This window comes from Hermetia illucens, chromosome 3 (genome assembly GCF_905115235.1).
Source record: "Hermetia illucens chromosome 3, iHerIll2.2.curated.20191125, whole genome shotgun sequence".
NCBI classification, from domain to species: Eukaryota; Metazoa; Arthropoda; class Insecta; order Diptera; family Stratiomyidae; genus Hermetia; species Hermetia illucens.
In genome coordinates, this window is record NC_051851.1 from 134491758 (window position 1) to 134513735 (window position 21978).

General features: G+C 40.5%; 1 protein-coding gene across 2 annotated transcripts in view; it reads right to left on the minus strand.

Moving 5' to 3' along the window:
* LOC119653211 overlaps positions 1-21978 on the minus strand; it is a 317232-nt gene that overhangs the window by 100596 nt on the left and 194658 nt on the right. The gene's annotated exons all lie outside the window — the stretch shown is intronic.

Sequence of the window (21978 nt, forward strand, 5' to 3'; positions counted from 1 at the left end):
GAATAACTAACAATGAAAAAAGTATGAAAAAACCCAGAGGTTCTTGCTGGGGAGTATGTTCGAGAAACAGATCATCAAACAATGTTTAATCTTTACTGTGGCCTAACAGCCTTAAGCAAATATTCCAAGGAGAAAATTTCTCCTTTGGATGGCACTTCGTCGAGATCCTTGCACTGTATGGACACCTCATGTTTTTAGGCGTGTACTGTGACATTCGCCCCAAGTGAATTTTTAACTTGGGTGCGCAACTCGTCACAAAGCTGGTTTTTTTCAGCTCCAACATATGGTCGCCCTTCTGGGTTCTTCGAATTTTACTGACATTGCTTCCTAGGTCTTTTAGGTCGGGGTCAACTTTCTCAGTTTTCAATATCTCCGCGTATGAGAGATTGCCCTGACTAGAGATAGCAAATGAATCTGGGCGAATTCTCACTTTGTTTTTTTCTGCCTTTTTGCTGTTTACGACTTTGTTCCATTTATTATTTTCGTTCTCCTTGCATCTCGCTCCAGTTGCCGGAGTTCGGAGTTGTGGGACGCGCTTTATTCCTTCCGTGCTTTTATTCCTGTTTTTCAGAGCTTCTTGTATGCCTTATTTCCTCTTAGGTATCTGCTGGATGTTATACTCAGGTGGCCTGTGACGATATTGCAGCAACAGGCTTTTGTCCTTGATAATTTCTTTTTCCTACTGTGATCTATATCACTCTTATAGTTCTCACTATATTCTTTATAGTTTGGGGCACATTGCGTTTGTCCTTGATAAACTCGGAGACTAAGCACCATGCTGTGTGAAGCGTAATTCCTCTTCCTCCTACTATTGGATTACTCCCTTTATATGGTTCTCTCCCTTTTTTAGTATTCACCGTCACTTTTATGATCTTTGGCATTGGCAGGGATCTCAGAGTTCTCCTGGGTTTTTCGCTTGTTCCTGGAGCACCTCCCATTGTCGCCCTTCGTGGATAAATGCGGTGGGTGTTGGTATCGTTACTGTAGTCCAGCGAACCGCATTCAACTCATCCTTCTCAGTTTTTAATAGTGGTGTTCTCGGTAAAGTGGTACTTCGTCTGAACACCTCCTTCTCCAATCTAAAACACTTGAAGCATTAGATGCCATGGTGGCCGAGTTTTCCACCACAGAGGCACTATGGTTGAGGGATGTCGATGATCGGGAGCCCGTTTCATTTTGGGACACGCATGTCTGTCAACCCGATTTATTTAAAAATGTCTCAAGCTATTGTTACAAAATTTGGTGACTCTTTGAGTCTCTTTACATAAAAACAATTGGCATTATTTTGGGTTGAGTTTATGGAAGGATAGCTGAGTGGTTAGAGCACAAAGCTCTCATGCGGAAGGTCGTGGTTCAAATCTCACTGGTGGCAGTGGGATTTATATCGTGATTTGATGTCGGATACCAGTCGACTCAACTGTGAATGAGTACCTGAGTCAAATCAGGGTAATAATCGCGGGCGAGCGCAACGCTGACCACATTGCTTCCTACAGTATACTGTATTGTACCGTTTCGGTCTTGAATGAAGTGCTCTAACACACTTCAAGGCGCTGATCCAATATGGATTGTTGTGCCAACGATTATTATAATTATTATTATTTATGGAAAGGGGAGGCTCCCCATGCATGTGAAAATTGGGGGCACTTTTTTCACAGCCGTGTGGGGTATCTAATGAAAAGGGTTGTTTAGTACTGATCTTATTTGTAATAGTGGGTGGAACATAGAGGAGTGAGAGCTTAAAATGTGTAGCCCAAAGGTTGCACAGGACTCATTCTTATCCAACTGAAAGATCGGAGAAATTTACAATGATGCCTCAACACGAAATCTAGGCCTCAAAATACATATTTTTCAGATTTTTGCTCAAATAAAATTAATAAGCGTTCAGCTTCCGGCATTTTTTCTTACTTTGTTTACTGCATACAGAAACTTTTCTTCTTCAGGCCTTTTACAATGGCGTACTATAACCCTCAGAGGTTTATGATTTTTATCTTCGTACGTGTACCATTGGGTGTTTTCCATGTTCAGCCTTTTCAAATCATGGTTTGCACTGTTTTAATCGGTGGGAGAAACTTCAATTTCACTTTCATTGCGTTTTTCACTTTATCGATTTTCACAGAACATTATTTAAAAATTTTCGGTTCTTTCTTTTCTTACAAAATCCACTCAGTCAGACATCCGTATGGGATCCATTCCATTCCCTGGAATGTTTTCGCTACATTACTAATAGGCTGAGGCTTCCCTTTGTGATAGCTTTTGGTTTTGCTTCCTTTGTTGTCAATGTGGTTTTTTCTGTACTTTGTGTTACGTTTTTGATCGATGGTGTCGACCATGCTGAGATGCTGCTCACTTTTGTTCACCACAGAGCGGTTGTCTAGAGATAATCCAGTAGCGAATTAAATATCTTGGGTCAATGCTATCAACCAATGGAGAACTGCCCAATGAAATTGTTTTACCCGTTAATGCGACTTGGATGAAGTGGCATCCCACAACTGGTGTTCTTTGTGATCGACGTATCAGCTAACGTCTCAAATGTAAAATTTACCGCAATGTCGTCTGTCTCTCTATAGTTCTGAGTTTTGGCCGGCTATAAAAGACAATGAACGGCGTCTTGCAGTAATGGAGGCGAAGATGTTGCATTGGACAGGTGGCGTGAAACGTTTAGATTACATCCGAGATGAGGATATCCGCGATCGATATGGGGTTACCCCGATTCTGGAAAAACTCCAAGACAGGCGTCTTCGATGGTATCGTCACGTGATTCGGGTTAACGAGTATTCACTTATCAAGATTGCTCTGAACATCGAAGTCAATGGTAAGCGACTAAAAGGCCGGCCGAAACAACAGTGGCTTGATACACTGGATGGGCATTTAAAAGCCTCGAAATTGCATCCAAATCAGGCATTTGATAAAATAAAATGGCGAAACCGATCACGACGAGTCGGCCCCGCTTGTGAACGGGATAAAGGTTGAAGAAAAAGGAGAAGACGAGCCACGAATGTATGATAGCTCCGTGTCACATAGTTCCGTTGTCCTCTAGTTTTTAGAAACCGATTTAAATAACTCATTTGATATGTATTGATAATAGTCAACCTTATAGGCTTCACACTCTGAGTTTAATATTATTAGCAAATGCCAAGAATTTAACCTACAACAGATACAAACAAGGCGGGAAATCGGAAACTGGATGCTTCAGGTATGAAAGTTTTGTGTATTGCCTTTATAAAAACATTTGAGTGTGAATTTATCCTATTAGTACATCATCTTCTTTTTCTTCAGCCTTTGTCCCGTTCAAAAGCGGGGTCGGCTCGTCGTGATTGGCTTCGCCATTTGGCTCTATCGAATGCCTGATCTGGGTGCAATCTCGTACATAATACGTAATATATCCATATATTATGTGGGAATATCCCCCGAATTCCCCGCCTATCCACCAAATGTCAAAACTAAAATCAGCTTCGGAAAGTACTGACCGAGACCTTTCATTTGATACCCCATATGACTATATTTGGTGAAAAAAAAAATGTACACTCCCCTTTTGCATTATGGGGACCCCCCTTAAATTCAATGTAACAGGATGTAACTTACTGTGTGCGTGAGCGTTCACAGATTCCACCTTCCCACCAAATTTGGTGTCAATCGCTGCTACAGTCTCTGAAAAAAACAGACGGACAGCTTCAAATGCCTTATGTCTGGACACTTTGCGAAGGCATGCACTAGTGGCATCGATCGGTCTGATCAACGTCGAAGGTGTGGGGAGAAAGGACATATTGCCAAGGAGTGCAATAGCGACCCCAAATGCATTTTGTGCGAAGGAAAGGAAGGACGGGATAAACGGCATATTGCTGGAAGTGGTAAATGCCCTGAATTTAGGAAGGCGTTAACTGCTGTGAAAAAATGAGGTTAATACAAATAAACCTCAATCATTGCAGGGTTGCAGAAGATTTGCTTGCGCAGACCACTTACGAATCCGGGATGGAGATTGCTATCATTAGTGAACCGTACAGAAATTTTGGAGGTGTATGGGTCACAGATTCGACTGGTGGACCGGTGATATGGCCGTGCGGTCGTTAAGCCATACAATATAGCATGCATTAGGTGGCTAGTGGCTTTGTGTGAGCAAAAGTAAGCAGTATATTCGTACATAGCTGCTACGCCCCACCGAGCCTCACACTACCTGAGTTTGAAGACCTGTTAGACGATCTGGTTCACGACACAAGGGGACGAGGTCCAAAAGTGATAGCCGGTGACTTTGATGCGTGGGCGTTCTGGCCAGCGAAGGCGATGTAAACACTTATCGAAAAGGGGGAACTGGTTCAATTGTAGATCTGACTTTTGTCAGCCCTGTGCTAGCGCGTGACATGTCCTGGCAAGTTAGTGAGGACTTCAAGTACAGCGACCACCAGGCAATCACCTTTGAACTAACGACAGAGCCACAAGGCAGGAGACCCGCACCCCGGTAGCCGAAATCCAAAAGAACACCAGGATGGTCTGCAAGAGCGATGCATGAGCAAACATTCATGGAAGTATCGGTAGGCCTGCCTTCCAAAGCAGGCACCTCTACGGATAGAGCTCTCCATGTTACACAAAGCATCTCTAAAGCATGTGACGCGTTGATGCCTAGGAGGTGCCCATTCCCGACTAGAAGCCCCAATTGTTGGTGGAATAGTGAACTTGCAAGCCTTCGATCGATTTGCCACAGGGCCAGACGAACGGCTCAGAGGGCGATAGGTAGGATCGATCAAGGACAAAAGGAGTATGCCTACAGGGGAGCTCGCAAGAACCTCAAGCTCGCCATCCCGCGCAGTAAGAGAAAATGTTTTAAGGAGCTCTGTTCGAAAGCGGACATAAATCCGTGGGGTATAAAATCGTGACAGGACGATTCAGAGGCCGATCATCTCCGCAGATCACGTGGCCTATGCTCTTGTTGAAAATAGTCCAGGGGTTATTTCTCCAACAAGAGGGGGGTACTGACACCTTCCAGTGTCCCCTGAATGTGACGCCGATTCCACCAGTTACCAGGGATGAGCTGCTGGAGATCTGCAGTCGAATAGGCAACAGCAAAGCCCCGGGTCTGGATGGCATAACGGCCCTCAAACTTGCCGTCAAATGTAGACCTGATATGTTCGCGGAGCTGTTCGAAACGTGCATGTCCGAGGGTATCTTTCCTGCACCTTGGAAGCGGCAGAAGCTGGTGCTGCTGCCTAAGGCTGGCAAACCGCCAGGGGAACCGTCCTCCTATAGACCCATATGTCTTCTAGGGACTATAGCGGAAATGTTGGAACGGATTATTTATAATAGATTACTCCCAATAGTCGAAAGGCAAGGGGGCCATTCAGATAGGCCGTAAAGCCAGATCAACCATTGATGCCATCAAAATGGTTACTGGCTTGGCCAAAAATGCAAATCACGGAAGGGGTTGTACCAGCAAATATTGTGTGGTGGAGACCCTGGATGTGAGGAATGCTTTCAACGCGGCCAATTGGAACCTTATACGAAAGTCTCTGGCGACGATTGGTGTTCCCACCTACCTTGCCGCTATTATCGATAGCTGCTTGCAAGAGAGAACCCTCTGGTATAATACCGATGATGGATCCAAGGAGTACGTTGTCTCCGCGGGTGTCCCATAAGGCCCTGTACTGGGCCCACTACTGTGGAACATCATGTATAATGATGTATTCAATCTTCTGGCTGCGGAGGAGGCCACGGTGGTGGGTTACGCCGATGATATAGCACTGGTTGTGGTCGTAAAGCATCTCGAGGATACTGAGTTGTGCTCAAGCGAAGCAATCAGTGTTGTTAAGGCTTGGTTAGAGAGTGCTGGACTTGCACTCGCGGAGGAAAAGATGGAAGCGGTCGTCATCATTAAGCGCTGCAAAAGAAGTTACGCGTGCATTAGAATCGGGAATCGTATCATCACTACCACGCCGACCATCAAATACTTGGGGGTGATGATAGACGGGAAACTCAATTTCAAGCAGCACATAGAGCATACCTGCTAAAAAGTATCCACTAGTAGTATGGTTCTCGCAAGGATGATGCCGAATGTAGGAGGACTTGCAGGCTGCTTTTACACAAAACCTTCAAATGGGCTAGGGAAAGGTATATTCTTCATGAATGGAATTTTAATATTCAATTATTCAATTAGTCAATTATTCTTGATAATTATGATGCCAGCATCTTATTTGCATGGCTTAGACCGACTTTGATACCAATAGTCGGATTTCCATGAAATGTGGCATGTGTATGCACGTGTTGGTGCAAAATTTAGTACTCCTAGGATGAACTTGAGGGGGGTTTTTCAGTCAATTTCGAAAAGTTGATAATATATCATACTATCAGTAAGTTTATTTGAGCAGATATCGGAATGGGGCATCATTCGAGGCTTAAATTTCCCATAAGCGTTTTAGATAAAAGCCTAAAAAGGGCTAGGTAGAAGTAAATTGTTTATAAATGCGAATCCAATATTTCACGCGGTTCTCAATTATTCTCGTTAATCATGACGTCAGTATCTTATTTGCATGGCTTTAGAAGCAGTAAATTTGCGAGAAATTACTAAGTTTGAACTGCTATAATTTTGGCGTTAATGGCGAGGTTTTCATGAAATGGCATGTGTATACGAAGTATAGTCCTCTATGCTGGTGCGAAATTTGGTAGTCCTAGGATGAATTTAGGGGGGGCTTTTCAGTAAATTTGTAAAAGTTGGTAATATACTATTAGTAAGTTTATGTGAGCAGATATCATAATGGGACATATTTTGAGGCCTAGATTGCATCTAAACGAGTCATCCATATTTTTTTCGGATTTTTGGGTTGGGTAGTTTGCGAAAATGAGTCTTATCTCATTTTAAGTGCGTTCATTTTGACTCCTTACTCGCACACCATGCAATTCACGCCAAACCGGAGTTTCGGAAAGTACTAATCGAGACCTTCAATTTGATACCCTACACGACAATATCCGGTGAAAATTTTGTTTAAATCCCCCCTTTCCATGTCTGGGGAGCTCCCCTTTTAAACTGTCAGTAGTATAAATATGTATGTTCTAATCCACTTTCATATAAAAATCTTGCGGTTTTGAGACGGCATGTATGTTCGAATCCAGTTTCATATGAAAATGTTGTGGTTAGGGGCGGCCGGTTTGGCGCGTGCCGGGGGCGACTTTTAGGGAAGCGTAGTTCGTAGGGGGTCGTCCGCGGGGGTCCGGGGAGACTCGTTCCGGGCCGGGGCGGGTTTTGTTTAGGTATTGGTCGGTACGTTGACCGTTGTTTTGAACTCCCTACAGTAGTATAAATATGTATGTTCTAATCCACTTTCATATAAAAATCTTGCGGTTTTGAGACGGCATGTATGTTCGAATCCAGTTTCATATGAAAATGTTGTGGTTAGGGGCGGCCGGTTTGGCGCGTGCCGGGGGCGACTTTTAGGGAAGCGTAGTTCGTAGGGGGTCGTCCGCGGGGGTTCGGGGAGACTCGTTCCGGGCCGGGGCGGGGCGGCGTGCGTTGTTGTTGTTGTTGGATGTCATGTGCGTATTGCTTGGGCGATGGGGAATTGCTTATCAGGTTGACGTATTTGGGAGTGAATATTAGACCGTGGGTGAATATGTAGTAAGTTTGAAAATGATGGTTTTTGTAGATTTTAAATGTACTTGGCTGATTTTGTTGTTGTTGTTGCTGAGGTTGCTGATAAGAGGCGATCGTTTGGGTGCCATGTGCTAATTGTTTGGATGACAAATTAATATAAATAGTGGAATTTGTGAAAAGATTTTGTTATAAGTGAAAAGTTGCCGTAGAGGATGGATTCGATTAACGAATTATTGGCCTGCAAGCCGCTCATTTATATTAAAACGTCAGAGTTGGAAGTTGGAAAGCGGTACCACATCACTGGAGGCGAGAGAATGGAAACACGGTAAGTTAGAATTTAAAATTAAACTTTTCTTCTGCTAACAAGTTCTTTTTTTCATTGCTTTTTCTATAGATATGGACAGACTATCGTCGTGGATTTGGAGGGTACTATGCGGCTATTTTTACCATCGCGCTATAGTAAATGTAGCGATAATGTGTTGGACGACTTCAATACAGGGAGTTGCAGTCGTCGTGCAGAGTTGTCCTTGAGTTGCAGCGGTGCGGCCAATTCCTAAAACTTGGAATTCCATCTTCATATATAATAATAAACCATGAAAATGTAGATTTAGATGTGAACATTTATTATTATTATTCACAGAAAAATTACTTACAATAAAGAAAAAAAAACAAAATTTATTATTTACAATGAAAACTTCTTTTTATTACATTTGATTATTATTTTGAGTTATAAATTTTTTCAGAAGGAATGCGTTTTGTAGCGCGCAACATCCGCTGTGGGCATTACAGCGTAACATGTCGGGATAATTTTGTTTCAGTGATTTTAGATTCGGACAGCTGTGATCTTCCACATTGAATACTAGTGCAATATTTCCCAGCAAATCATCAAGCCATTTTTTCTTCTCTGTTCCTTTGACGTAGATGGTTGTATTTTTCATGTTTAGAAGTAAATATTCTTTCACTTCCCAAAATGTTGTTAGTGCACCTTCCCATTTCAATCCATGATGATTTTCGTATACCCAGTGTGCCTGGGATTGCAGCTCTCTTGATAGTGTTGAAAAACTGAAGGGAGGTTTCAGTATAAAGTGTCGATGAAAATTTTCGTTTACATTTACGACAGCTAACTCTTTGATGATGAAAGTATTGTTGCATCCTCTAAATCCTTGCATATCGATAACGAAAATCGTCGTCATGGTGATGAAATGGTGCAGTTTGCTTGCGTGCAGAATGTAAACGTGATACTGGATTAACATTTATAGTTTCCATAGTTTTTATACAAGTTTTTGAACTGAAGAAGTGAGTGGGTTGTACTCTATCACACGATCATGTAGGAGCAAGCAGTAAGCTGTTGTTAAGGCAGGCACATCTACAGATGTTTTCATGTCTAACCTTATGTCCACTGAGCCAGATTTCATGGATTCATTTTGACGTGAACAATCAATTACTATAATTGGTGCAGATTCCTTATATTCGCTTCGTGAAAGTAGTGGCTGAGGTTGTACACCGTAATAAGATTGTTGAAAATTGCAGTACATATCATAGAGAAGAGCGAATCGATCACGGGAAAATTTAATATTCATATCGTCATAAGGATACGATTCGGAGCTTAAATGTATTTTGATATTTGTTAAATCACAGTGATCAAATTTGCTGGCATCTTTGTCTTTGAGATTTTTTCGATTTGTCTGTAAAGCTAAAATAACATATCGAGGTTTTTCGAGTTGACCTGTGGTTTTCACATTCCACACATGATCTGTTGTTGTGGGTAGAACTGGATATTCGTACAGTTCCCAATTTCGAAAGCTTATTTGAATCGGATGTCCCGATTCAACATATTTCAACATTGACAATTTTTCAGCGCCATCGGGATTAACATGGGGCACCTTCCACTGTAGTTTAAAAATTTTGATGTGTACATTATCAGTGGATGAAATAAATGCATTTTCATCGCTTCTTGTGCGAACCAAAATTAGCTCGTGTTTAGCGTTTACAATAATTTTCTTGTAGTCCTCGGCAAATCCCAAAAGTTTTCTTAGCGGAATAGAAAAGTTGAAGTAACCACTTGACGGTGTGATAGATTCGTTCGGTGACCAAGCGGTATTATAAAGCATTTTACTTTCGTTTTCATTAAGTGATATATAATTTTTTAACGTCGATGTTATTCCCACATTTTTGTTTCGATTGATTTCTACTCCATTCAGTTCATATCTTATCTCATCAAATAGGAAAGCTACGCTATTATTCGTCAATTTAGCTAGTGCTGATATTGTTCCATCTGTTTTAGTTAAGGCGCCTTCAATGTAAATGAAACTCTGACTCGGCAAAATACACAAATCCTGTTGTTGTATGGGTATTCGGATTTCATCACTGGAGTTGTATGATGATAAGAATGGAGAGTAGCTATGGTATTCGATTTTTGATATACTATTATCAAAACTGATTTTACGTGTAACGTTCAGGATATCGCTCATTATTTTTGTTTCAATTTGAATCCCAATAACTTTAGATACTGTTTATTTTGCAATGTTAATCGCGGTCTAGCTCGTTCGATTTTTCTGATTGAACTGGTTCTATCTACATTATCGGGCAGGTATTTATCATCGTTATATAGCAGCATTCTGGGGCTTCAAATGAAGTCTAATCGTTATTGTTTCCCCTTTGAAGTTTATTATATCTCCGTTTTGATCAATCAGCTTAAGAGTTAGCGTGCTTAGTTTTGTACCAGGACCACAGTATTGATAACCAGGTAGATGCAGTTCAATTGGAAGTTTATTGATTAGGGTATTAATCACACCTCTTCCTTTCACCGCTTTTCGTGTTGTACTAGTATATTTATTTTTATGATCAATCATTTTATAGTGACCGTTCTCTTTGCGTCTATGTATGCGTATAATCCTGCTCGGTTCAACAACTCTCGCAGACTATAACACTTTTTGCAACAACGTAATTACTTTCAGTCTGGTTGTTTAGTTGCACTGATAATGCGGTTTATACAACAACAACAAAGGTTGGTGGTGGAAAACACTGACATTACAAATGAAAGCTGTATAGCTAAACACAGCAATTTATTGCCTAATAATATTCGGGGTATTATTACGGGTCCTTCTAACTGCGGCAAAACTAACGTTATGCTTTCTCTATTGAAGCACCCAAATGGTATAAAATTTGAAAATATTTACATCTACTCGAAATCATTACATCAACCCAAATATGAACATTTGAAGCACGCTGTTAAAGCTATTTCCGGATTGGGCTTCTATACATTCTCAAATAATAGTAAAGTGATTTCGCCTGAAGAAGCCAAATCTGACTCTGTTTTCATTTTCGATGATATTGCCAGCGAGAAACAAGAGAATATTCGAGCATATTTCTGTATGGGACAACATCATAATATTGATAGCTTTTATCTGTGTCAAACATATACAAGAATACCGAAACACCTTATTCGAGATAACGCAAATTTTTTGATTATATTCAAACAGGATGATATGAATTTAAGACACATTTACAATGATCACGTAAACACCGACATGACTTTCGAACAGTTTAGAACCATTTGTGCTGAATGTTGGAATGATAAATATGGATTCTGTGTAATTGATAAAGATAGTTCTTTAGAGAAGGGTCGATATCGAAAGGGATTCGATATATTCATAATACTATAAAAGCAAATCCTCAGTATGGAAAGAACCCCCCATCTATTAAAAGCATCATTACCAACTTAGCAGTCTAGGAGCAGTTCAAAGCAGTTCAAAGCAGTTCAGAAGCAGTTCAAAAGCAGTTCAGAAGCAGTTCAGAAGCATCAGTTCAAAGCAGTTCAGGAGCAGTTCAAAGCAGTTAAAATCAGTTCAGGAACAGTTCAAAGCAGTTCAAAGGATCAGTTTGATGCAGCTCATTAGCTGTTCAATACAGTTCGATAACAGTTCAATACGGTTTGAGTGCAGCAACAGTGAGGACAGTTCCAAACAATTCAAAAAAGAAACAAAGCGATTTAGGTGCTGCAAAAATCAGTTCAAAATCAAACTAAAAGCTATTGAAAGAATATTTCAAAACATTTTAGATATATTTCGAAATTTGACCAATTGCATCCGTTGCTGATTCCATAAACAATGAAAAGAACAAAGCTTGACAAACAGTTGCTCAGAGATATTGTAAAGACAACCGATTCAATAAGGAAAAAATATCAACAGCTGAAAGCTAACAAAGCCGGAACAGAGATTCAGTTGGAAGAAACATTTAAGCCCATCACGGAACCCCTCAAAGAATTTGTTAAGAAAGCTAAAGTATTGCAGGAACAAGACATAAAAAAACAAGAGTTTAAAGAAGAGTCTTCATCAGCTCGTATTAAATGTAAAGATGAGGAATTAAAGAGAGATCGTGCCTATGAAGAAAATGAACACATTTTTGAAACTCCTAAGTCTTCTACAAAAGCTGTTCGCCAATATGTTGCCACTCCGGAAGGGCAAGAATATCTGGGAGAATACCTGAAGCAAAATCATTTTTCAGATGTTGCTAGGCAATATCTAGATATCTATGTAAATCAACCATCTGTAATTGACAGTATTTATGGGGTATATAGGGATGACAATGATGGAAATCAGTGGAAAATAGGAAATTCAGATTTCGCAATCGATGATAATCATATAATTGTAGATGAAAAAGCTTACATTGGAAGTCGGGGTTTATATGAACTGCTTTTTATGAAGTATCCAGATGAAACAATATATTCCGACGATGATTTAGAGAATTATAAAAGTATTCTTCTACACTCTAATGCCCACAGGCGTTCTTATGACAGTAGCAGTCAAGTCAATGGAAATTGAAGCTTTAAATATACAAGAATAATTTCTAAATTGTTAAATAGAAAAGAAGGAAAAGGGTTAACACGAACCCCTAATATTAAATGCAAAAACCCTAATTTAATGGAAACGTCTAACAAACAAATTGACTATATATATTGGGATGATCCCAATGAACTAGTAAGTCGATTGCGGTTACTCATTGCGTCACAGCAAGCCGGTCACAATAATCATAACAATGAAATTATATCAATCATTGAAGAATTGAAAGAATCACAAATAATAGAATAAACACGCAGCTCACATCATTTATTAAATGGGTGTTGATAAATTTGGTCGATTTTCAAACGATACTGGAGGAGGAAAACGTGGTTTGCAAGGACTTCAAGGACCCCCAGGTCCTCAAGGTCCTCAAGGTCCTATAGGTCAGCAGGGGCCCTCGGGTCCCCGAGGTCCAGAAGGAAAACCTGATAAGGATGGTCTACAAGGTTTGCATGGTGCGGGATTTAATAAAACGGAAAGCGGTGATTACAACATCAAATTCAAACAACTCAAGAATCTTGGAGAACCCGTTGAGGATGCTGATGCTTCTACAAAGAACTACGTTGATATTAACATTGAGAAACGCAAAGAATATATAGACAGACAAATTCAACTTGAAATCGACGAACTTACAAAACTATGATGATGATGATGACAGTTCAAAGTCATACCTTAAAAACAACAAATACAACTATCAATCATATTACGAAATTCAGTTCATTCTAAAATGAGCAAACGGCAAGTAGTCAACGAATTACATAGGTCAGCTCGAAAAAATTTTAACCGACGACCAGTCATAATTAAAGGTTTGGATGACTTGTGGCAGGCCGATTTAGTTGAAATGGGAGCATATGTTAGCGACAATACGGGGTTCCGTTTCCTTCTTACGATCATCGACACGTTTTCCAAGTTTGCGTGGACGGCTTCCATCAAAACAAAAACGGGTAAAGAAGTTGCTATAGCAATTGAACAGATTCTCCAACGAGGACGCATTCCTAAAAACCTACAAACAGACGACGGAAAAGAATTCTACAACAAACATTTTAAAAATGTTATGACAAAATATCAAATAAACCATTATTCCACGTATAGTCCACTTAAGGCATCAATTGTTGAACGATTCAATCGTACCCTAAAGAATATGATGTGGAAAGAGTTTAGTATGAATGGAAACTACAAGTGGATCAATCAAGTCGATGATATAGTTGACGCCTACAATAATAAAAAACACCGAACAATTAAAATGGCTCCGTCTGCTGTGAATAGTTCCAATGAAAAATTACTCCTGTCTACCGTATACAACAACATTAAGGTGATGGGTCCATTTAAATATAATGTGGGTGATCATGTTCGAATCAGTAAATACAAGCATGTATTTGAAAAGGGCTACACACCCAATTGGACCACGGAAATTTTCAAGATTCGCGAAATTCGTATTACCAATCCCGTTACATATCTATTAGAAGATTACGAAGGAAATAAAATTGAAGGTGGTTTTTATGAGCCTGAACTATTGAAAGCTGAGCATCCGTCAATTTATCTTGTGGAAAAAATATTGAAAAGGAATGGTAACCAAGCGTTTGTGAAGTGGCTAAGGTTCTCAACGAAACACAATTCCTGGATAAATACCAAGGATATGATATATTAAGATTCACAATGAAACACTGTAATTTTGATTGAAGAATAAAATTTATTTATTAGTTAATCTTTTGTAAAACTGAACAAGGTTTTTCATTTCATTTATTCTCCTACGAACACTATAACATTCACAAGTGTCTGGTCCGCATTTTGCATCGTCATATGCCCACGGGCAGCTCACGTAATGTTTTCCAAATTGGCTGACTTTCTGCGACATTTCAGCGTATGGTTTCAAAAACGTATAGCTGCTTATAAATTGGTTAAAGTGCTCCGTAAGAATTAGCAATCTGTTGGTACAAAAAAATTGTTTCAACTCCTCAATAGAACGTTGAAGGTCGTCGTCCACATCGATGTTGTTTTTATTCGCCGTCGTCGTCGTCATTTTTTTAATTCGTTGTGCACAGGTTCGCGGTTCAAGCAATACTCATAGAATAGGTTTGCTTCATTTTCTTCAAGTCCAGAAATTCTATATTGCTCCTATAGTCTGGATCTGCCTGTTTTATATACTCAACCTCGCCATTACTGAGTATTCTTTCGGTTTCGAACTCATGGTATTCATAACATGCGATTTTCAGTAAGCGCATGGAATAGTTGCTATCATATGTACATCGAACTGTTAAAATTTTGTCATCATCGAACTCTAATTTAAAGTGCCTGTAAAAAATATTTTCGCTCTCGATAATTCCAGCTATTTCCATTTCCTTCTTAATCAAAGCTTGCCGAAATCCTTCTATTGCTTCATCGACTGTAACATATCTTCTAGACGGTTCTGTTGTTGTTGTTGTTGACGTCGACGTCAGCCATGATGATGATGAAATAGCAACATCGGCATCATTTTGAAACGACGTGTTCGTTTCTGTTGAAACTGTACTAACAGTCATAAGTCGAAAAGATAATGTCACTTGCGCTGTATTGTTATCAGGTAGCACGAGATTAAACGCTAAATTATTTGTACTTTCGTTGGTATTAAGATTAACCACTGGCAATGGGCTACCTAAAAGAAAAGGCACACCAAAACCTAACACAAGAAGTATATTTAAAAACTCCATTCTATTCCAATCGATTTGCGAAAACCAACTAATTGTATATTTACCGTCATGAGATCTATTTATACGGCTCTGAACGATTGAAATTACCTACCCTTTCGGCTGCTTCTATTCCATAAAAAAGAGAGAGAAAGAAAACTTTTTTTTGCTAGTCTACTGGATGTGATTATTATCATATGAATCATTTTATTCTAGTTTACGTCCATTCTTATATTAAAATGTGAAAATCATTTTGAAGTCTCGATGGTTTTGTTCAAAACCACATTGTCATGTCATCTATAAATATCCTCAAGTGAAAGCCTTTCAAACTTATATAATAAAGAAAAAGAATGAACAATAAACAAATATTTACAAGAAAAAAAAACAATCTGGTTGGATATACACACATTTCGAAATTTATCATTGACTATTTAAAATTCTCTTTCAGCTAAATCAACTTCAGGATTTCCCTCATCAACAGCCTCCAGATAACCACTCCTTATGCGAAACGTTTTCTTAGATCTTCCATTCTCCCCCTCCTCTTTTGCAATAATTTTACTCGATAAAGATTTTTTATTTTGTTTTCTTCGAATCAATCGATCAAACTCCCGCTGAATTCGTATGATATCATCTCCATAATAATCATGATGACTTCCATTTCGGCGAAGAACCTCTTTAATTCTTTCCTCTTCCCCTTTTTCAAATTCATTTATTCCATATTTTTGCACCCATTCAACATCATCACCACCATCTATGTCGTTGAACGGACAACCCTTCGGATATCGGCTTTTCGTCTTACATCTAGTCAAACCTGGCAACACTTTTCCCATTATAGCAATTTCGCCATTACCTGAAACAACAACACCAAAATTGCAATAAAAATACACTATTCCCTTCATCACCATCTCACTCACCAAATACTTCAATCTTAACATGTTGCCAGATTTGAAATGTAAATGTCGTATCGAAATTTCCAGGTTTGCAATCCTCTCCATTCCTTAAGCTTAGTACAAGCACCCTTGAACCATCCTCAGGTGTCATATAAACCTCCAGATAACCCGAATCAATCTTCACGTTGATAATTTTAAAACTCTTCCATACTTGTTCACATATACAATATTTATCTCTATGCGATAACCGCTCAATCCAAAACATGGCTTATCGCTTAACACTTCTAATTTTCCTTCACAACTGACAAACATCACTTTCAAACTTACAATATATTCACCTGCGGTTTAATATTCACACAGTCCCTAATATACATCAACTTGATAAGCGATTTCCCGTCACCCAAACAATTAGCACATGGCACCCAAACGATCGCCTCTTATCAGCAACCTCAGCAACAACAACAACAAAATCAGCCAAGTACATTTAAAATCTACAAAAACCATCATTTTCAAACTTACTACATATTCACCCACGGTCTAATATTCACTCCCAAATACGTCAACCTGATAAGCAATTCCCCATCGCCCAAGCAATACGCACATGACATCCAACAACAACAACAACGCACGCCGCCCCGCCCCGGCCCGGAACGAGTCTCCCCGAACCCCCGCGGACGACCCCCTACGAACTACGCTTCCCTAAAAGTCGCCCCCGGCACGCGCCAAACCGGCCGCCCCTAACCACAACATTTTCATATGAAACTGGATTCGAACATACATGCCGTCTCAAAACCGCAAGATTTTTATATGAAAGTGGATTAGAACATACATATTTATACTACTGTAGGGAGTTCAAAACAACGGTCAACGTACCGACCAATACCTAAACAAAACCCGCCCCGGCCCGGAACGAGTCTCCCCGGACCCCCGCGGACGACCCCCTACGAACTACGCTTCCCTAAAAGTCGCCCCCGGCACGCGCCAAACCGGCCGCCCCTAACCACAACATTTTCATATGAAACTGGATTCGAACATACATGCCGTCTCAAAACCGCAAGATTTTTATATGAAAGTGGATTAGAACATACATATTTATACTACTACTGTCCCTAAATTTGTCATTTGCTATATGCGGGGGATTTCATAGTTCCCATCTATCCACCAAATTTCGTTCGGATCGGTTTAGCCGTTTTGGAGACAAATGCGTGTGACAGACAGACAGAGAGGCAGTGAATCGATTTTAATAATTTGTTTTGCACAAAACCTTAAAAATTAACATAAGTTCCTTCGTATTGAACAATTTTTAAAATAAAATTGTCATTCCCTATCTAATTAAGAACCTACATAACGCAGTTGTTGGATTTTTCCCTTCAAGGAACATCATTCTTGGACCTTGCAAAGTAGTCTCAAGGCTAATGCCTTGAGTTGTCAAACCAAATATTCTTTGAGAAAAGCATAATCTGATCATTACTCTATACTTCCTTAGCTTTGAAGGGAACTGCATTACTGCACCCTCCTGTCACTAAATGATATTAAAATCCATTCGAGGAGTTCTCGTTTATAGTAGATAAGTTCAGATGAAATGCTTCAATGTTGACTGAGTAAAATGAGCATCTGGAATTCCCTTTAAGATATGCCACAAAAACTTCAAAGTAAGAAAGCGATTCAAACAGGAAATCAGGTTTCTAAGTTCTTCCTTGCTGCCATTAAAATACATCCGAAAAGTATGTTGTTATCATCATTTTTCCGATAGTATTCCGCACGACTCCACCCCTTAGCATTTCCTCACTTGTACGACATCTCCGTGTATAACCCAACTTCCACTTGAAACGTTTGGATAGATTTTCACACACTTAGAAATGTGATTACTTGTAAAGAGAGCATAAGAATCTATATGGTATCCTTAAGTTAACTTTAAGTAGGATAAAAAGCTCTCTAAGTGCCAAATAAATTGAATTTTCCGATTATCCTGTTTTTTCTACCTCCGGCTTCCTTGTCAATGATGCTTCGCTTCGTTATGCCTACAGTTTTTAGTGCATGATCGGATTTGAGGAAATAACAAAAATATTAGAATGGGACTTCGAGATAAAGTTAGGTTCCGACTGTGAGCCTTTCATTTAGGTAATGGGAAAGGTGAGGATATTTTTAAATTGATAGTTCGAGTGAGTTTTAGACATCCTTTGTAGTTGCGTATGGCGAGTCTTTCAAGTAGGTAGGTAAAAGCGAAAAGATTCGAAATAGAATAGAATAAGGGATTCGGAAATTCTTGCCCGCAGAGGAGCTCTGTTCTTTGTGAACGCTTTGTATTCTCTATTTTAAAGAACAAAGAAACGTGAAAGAACATAGGAAGGTATCTCATACCCTTTTATCTACTTTCTAGGGGTATGGGGATGAATCAATCAAGGGCTTTGTGATGATGGACACTGAGGCACTTCAAATTAGGGCATTTTCTAAACCATATTCTCTATTACAGGACAAACATAAAGAAGATGATCTTCACGGAGGCCCATGTCATTTGTTTATGATAGGCGAAGGTGGAACCTAGGATGATAACATAAATTATCAACTCCTTCGCGACTGAATCTGAGACTGTATAGCTAGATGACAGTTGATTAATGCATTCAAGTAAGACCAAAATTTAATACAAGATAAAAGTTCTCCAAAGAGTTTAGCAGTCACAAATGCATTATGCCAGAAGTGGGAGCAACAATGTTGTAAAATAGGTTACATGCCATTAGTGCTACTTAGTTAGGTTCTGAAGTTTCTACCAAAACATTTGCGTACATTTTCTCAAATGCTCGACGGTACAGTTTTGGAAGCACGCAGAGGGTCATTTTTTCCGAGATATATTCCAAAGTAAGTTATTAGTAGAATAATCGTCCGTCCTCCCAGCAATCAGTCCTTTCTCTCTAATAACATAAGGGTAAATATTTGTGGGTTGTCCTCTATAGACTCTGCGGGGGTTCAAACTACCTAGGGGTACATTGAGTTCATCTTTTTCTTTAGCCTTTGTCCCGTTCACAAGTGGCGTCAGCTCATCCTGATCGATTGCGCCATTTTACTCTATCGAAGCCAGATCTGGATGTAGTCATGAGGCCTTCAAATCACCACTCAGCGTATCAAGCCACCGTTCTGTAGCGCGAATTACATGATCATCGAAAACGCCTCTCTTGCATTTTTTCCAACGTCACACCACTAGTTCAACGTCATATCTTCGTCTCCATTACCGCACGGCGCCGTTCATCATCTTTTATATTCGGTAACATTCAGAACCATAAAGGGCGACAAGACGGGCGGCATTGCGATAGATTTTAGATTTGCGACGTTCGTTGATATGTCGATCACAAAGAACACCAGTTGTGGAGCACCTTTTCATCGAGGTTGCGCTAATGCGTGAAGCAATTTCATAACCCAGTTCTCCATTGGTTGATAGCATTATCCTAAGATACTTAAATCATTCAATTATCGCTTTTTGATGAACAGTGATAGAGTTACGAAACCGCTTTAATATACTCGTCACACTTCGAATTTTACTTTTCGGATTGTGGCAAAGCAATTTAACCCAGCGCACGAGTTCCTTCGGCACTAGGTTTTGTCGTCGAACATACCAGTTGAGTTGATGTGGCATACCGTGAAATGCTTTCTCCAGATCCAAAAATGCAATGTAAAGAGGGTGGATGCTTTTCGCGATGTTTTTGAATAACCGCGCAACGTGTGTTGCACCAGTAGTTCCGCAGTTCTTCACAAAACCGACTGGAATCTTTGTTATTTTAACGATTTTGTAAACACGGTTCTGAAGCATTCGTTCAAAAATCGTCAAAGTATTGGAACGGTAACCGGAGCGGACAGTAATTTGAACCATCTGCTGGTAAGCGCTTCTTTTTCCATATTGGAACTGTGGTACTTTTTTGCCAGTCAGATTGTGTTCTACCTTCCTGAATAACCCAACTGAAGAATTCACTGAGCTACAATGTTGGATCCCAGCTTGTCGCTTTCCAGAGCTCAGATGTGATATCGTCAAGTCCTGTTGCTTTCCCGATTTTATTCGTTTTAATGATTCCTCGACTCTAGTTACGCTGGCAATGGGTACCTGTCTCGTGGACTTAATCCGACGATCTTCTTAAGACATAGATTGATTTTGTGACAAAAATCAGAGCCCCGTTGTGACAAGCAACAACGATACGAATCTATACTAAGTGCATAGCTCAGCATTCATACTGGCGGATCCAAGACCTACCTAAATCTCTACCGAAATATGGAGTACGGCACCCGTGTTCAAATGCAATACCACGTTTGAGGCCCGAAGGTCTCTGTTCGCTTGAACACAACCACAACCCTCATGAAACTCCCACTAGGGAGCCAATCGCAACAACCGAGCTGAAGGCACATACAATAGAAGTTCTCCCGAAGTATGCGAATTTTGGGGCTATCTCAGTTCCCATGGTATCAATATATCCCTGGTAATGTGTCGTAACCTACTGCGACATCAGATGAGTCCTCGTGCAGACTCCGGTCTGATCGCCCTAATTACGTCTTTGGAGCATTCGCCTACTGTTTCACAGCGGGGAAACCAATGCGATACACCGTCTATCGGCGCACCCACTATGTAGGTTCCCCTCGGACACTTAGCTTTGGTGCGGTCGGCGGGGTTACCGCCCCGCCTTCCTCACCGCCACCACTGAGCACCAGTTACGCTGTCAGGTGGAATTGCGCTAAATGTCGGCAATGATTGTGGAAGGCGTGGATGATTAAATTCTTCAGTTGAAATCTGCTCGAAATATTCTCATCATCTATCCGTTGTGGATCGACGGGCGGTAAGCAAAATATCGCTTTGCTATTAACACAACAAAAGTGTTCGATATCCTGTGTGCATTCCTGTTGGGTTTTGCACGTCGATACAGATCTCTCTCGCTATCCCGCGTGTCCAGCTTATAGTAAAGTTCGGGTATCAGCGATGGGTTTTTTGCTTCGCGGTTGCAAATTGGCGAGCATTTTATCATCGAGAAAACTTGTGGTAGAGGCGTTTTTTTACCGACTTTTATTTAAGCATCGTCATTCTAAAGCCAAGTGTTTCGGTTGATGTATCCCTTAGTTGGCTTGATGACCCCGAGGGTTGTATAGGCCACTTTATGAATCATGTTTTCAACTAGGTTCAACAATTCTTCTACATTCCTAATGGTTGGAAATTGCATAAGTGAGGCCATCTGTCCTTTTTCTGATGAAATCGCCACCATTTAATGCGCGGCGGGCCAGCGCGTTCCTGAAGCTGTTTTATCGGTGGCTTGATCCGTAAGATAATAATCAACGGCCGATGCTGAGGTGCGATGGTCTCATACGGCTCTGCAATCATTTACAGTGGTAAAACGTCGGCTTCTAGTCTAATATATTCGATTTGCGATTTAGTGCTTCCACTATAAAATGGAAGAAGATAAGTAGAAGGTCATAGGAGGTGGTCAAAGGATAGTATAGGTCCCACAGCGAAACGTGGATTGATACCCACGATGGAGCATAAAACCTGGGAAACGCCTATTGAACCAACACCAACACTTCTGCTATCAAACCCTATCTCTACTTCCACGTGGTGACTGTTGGGAGCGAATGAAAAGCGGCAGATGGAGAAGGATTAAGGCGAGTGTTCCGCGCCTAAAAACGGAACAAATTGTACCAAGTGGTCCTCCAGGTTGGGGGTTGGGTAGGGCTGGCAACCATTCACGGAAAACCGAAGTTACAAAGTCACAACGGGAGCCTCGGACTGGACTGATAAAATAACGACGAACCGGGCAACGAAAACGGAATAACGATTTGGGCATTTTTTCAGGGAACATGCACTCCTTATACTGAGATGGAACTGCCAAGCAGCCAGCCGATACCCTGTCTCAATATAGGGCTGACGTACAAGCGTGGCAGGAAATACGTTGGACAGGGATCGGATTCCTTGGGAAGAGCCATACACATAAACTACAGTGGCCATCAAGTAAACCATGTGCACGGAGTGGGTTTCATAGTCAGAC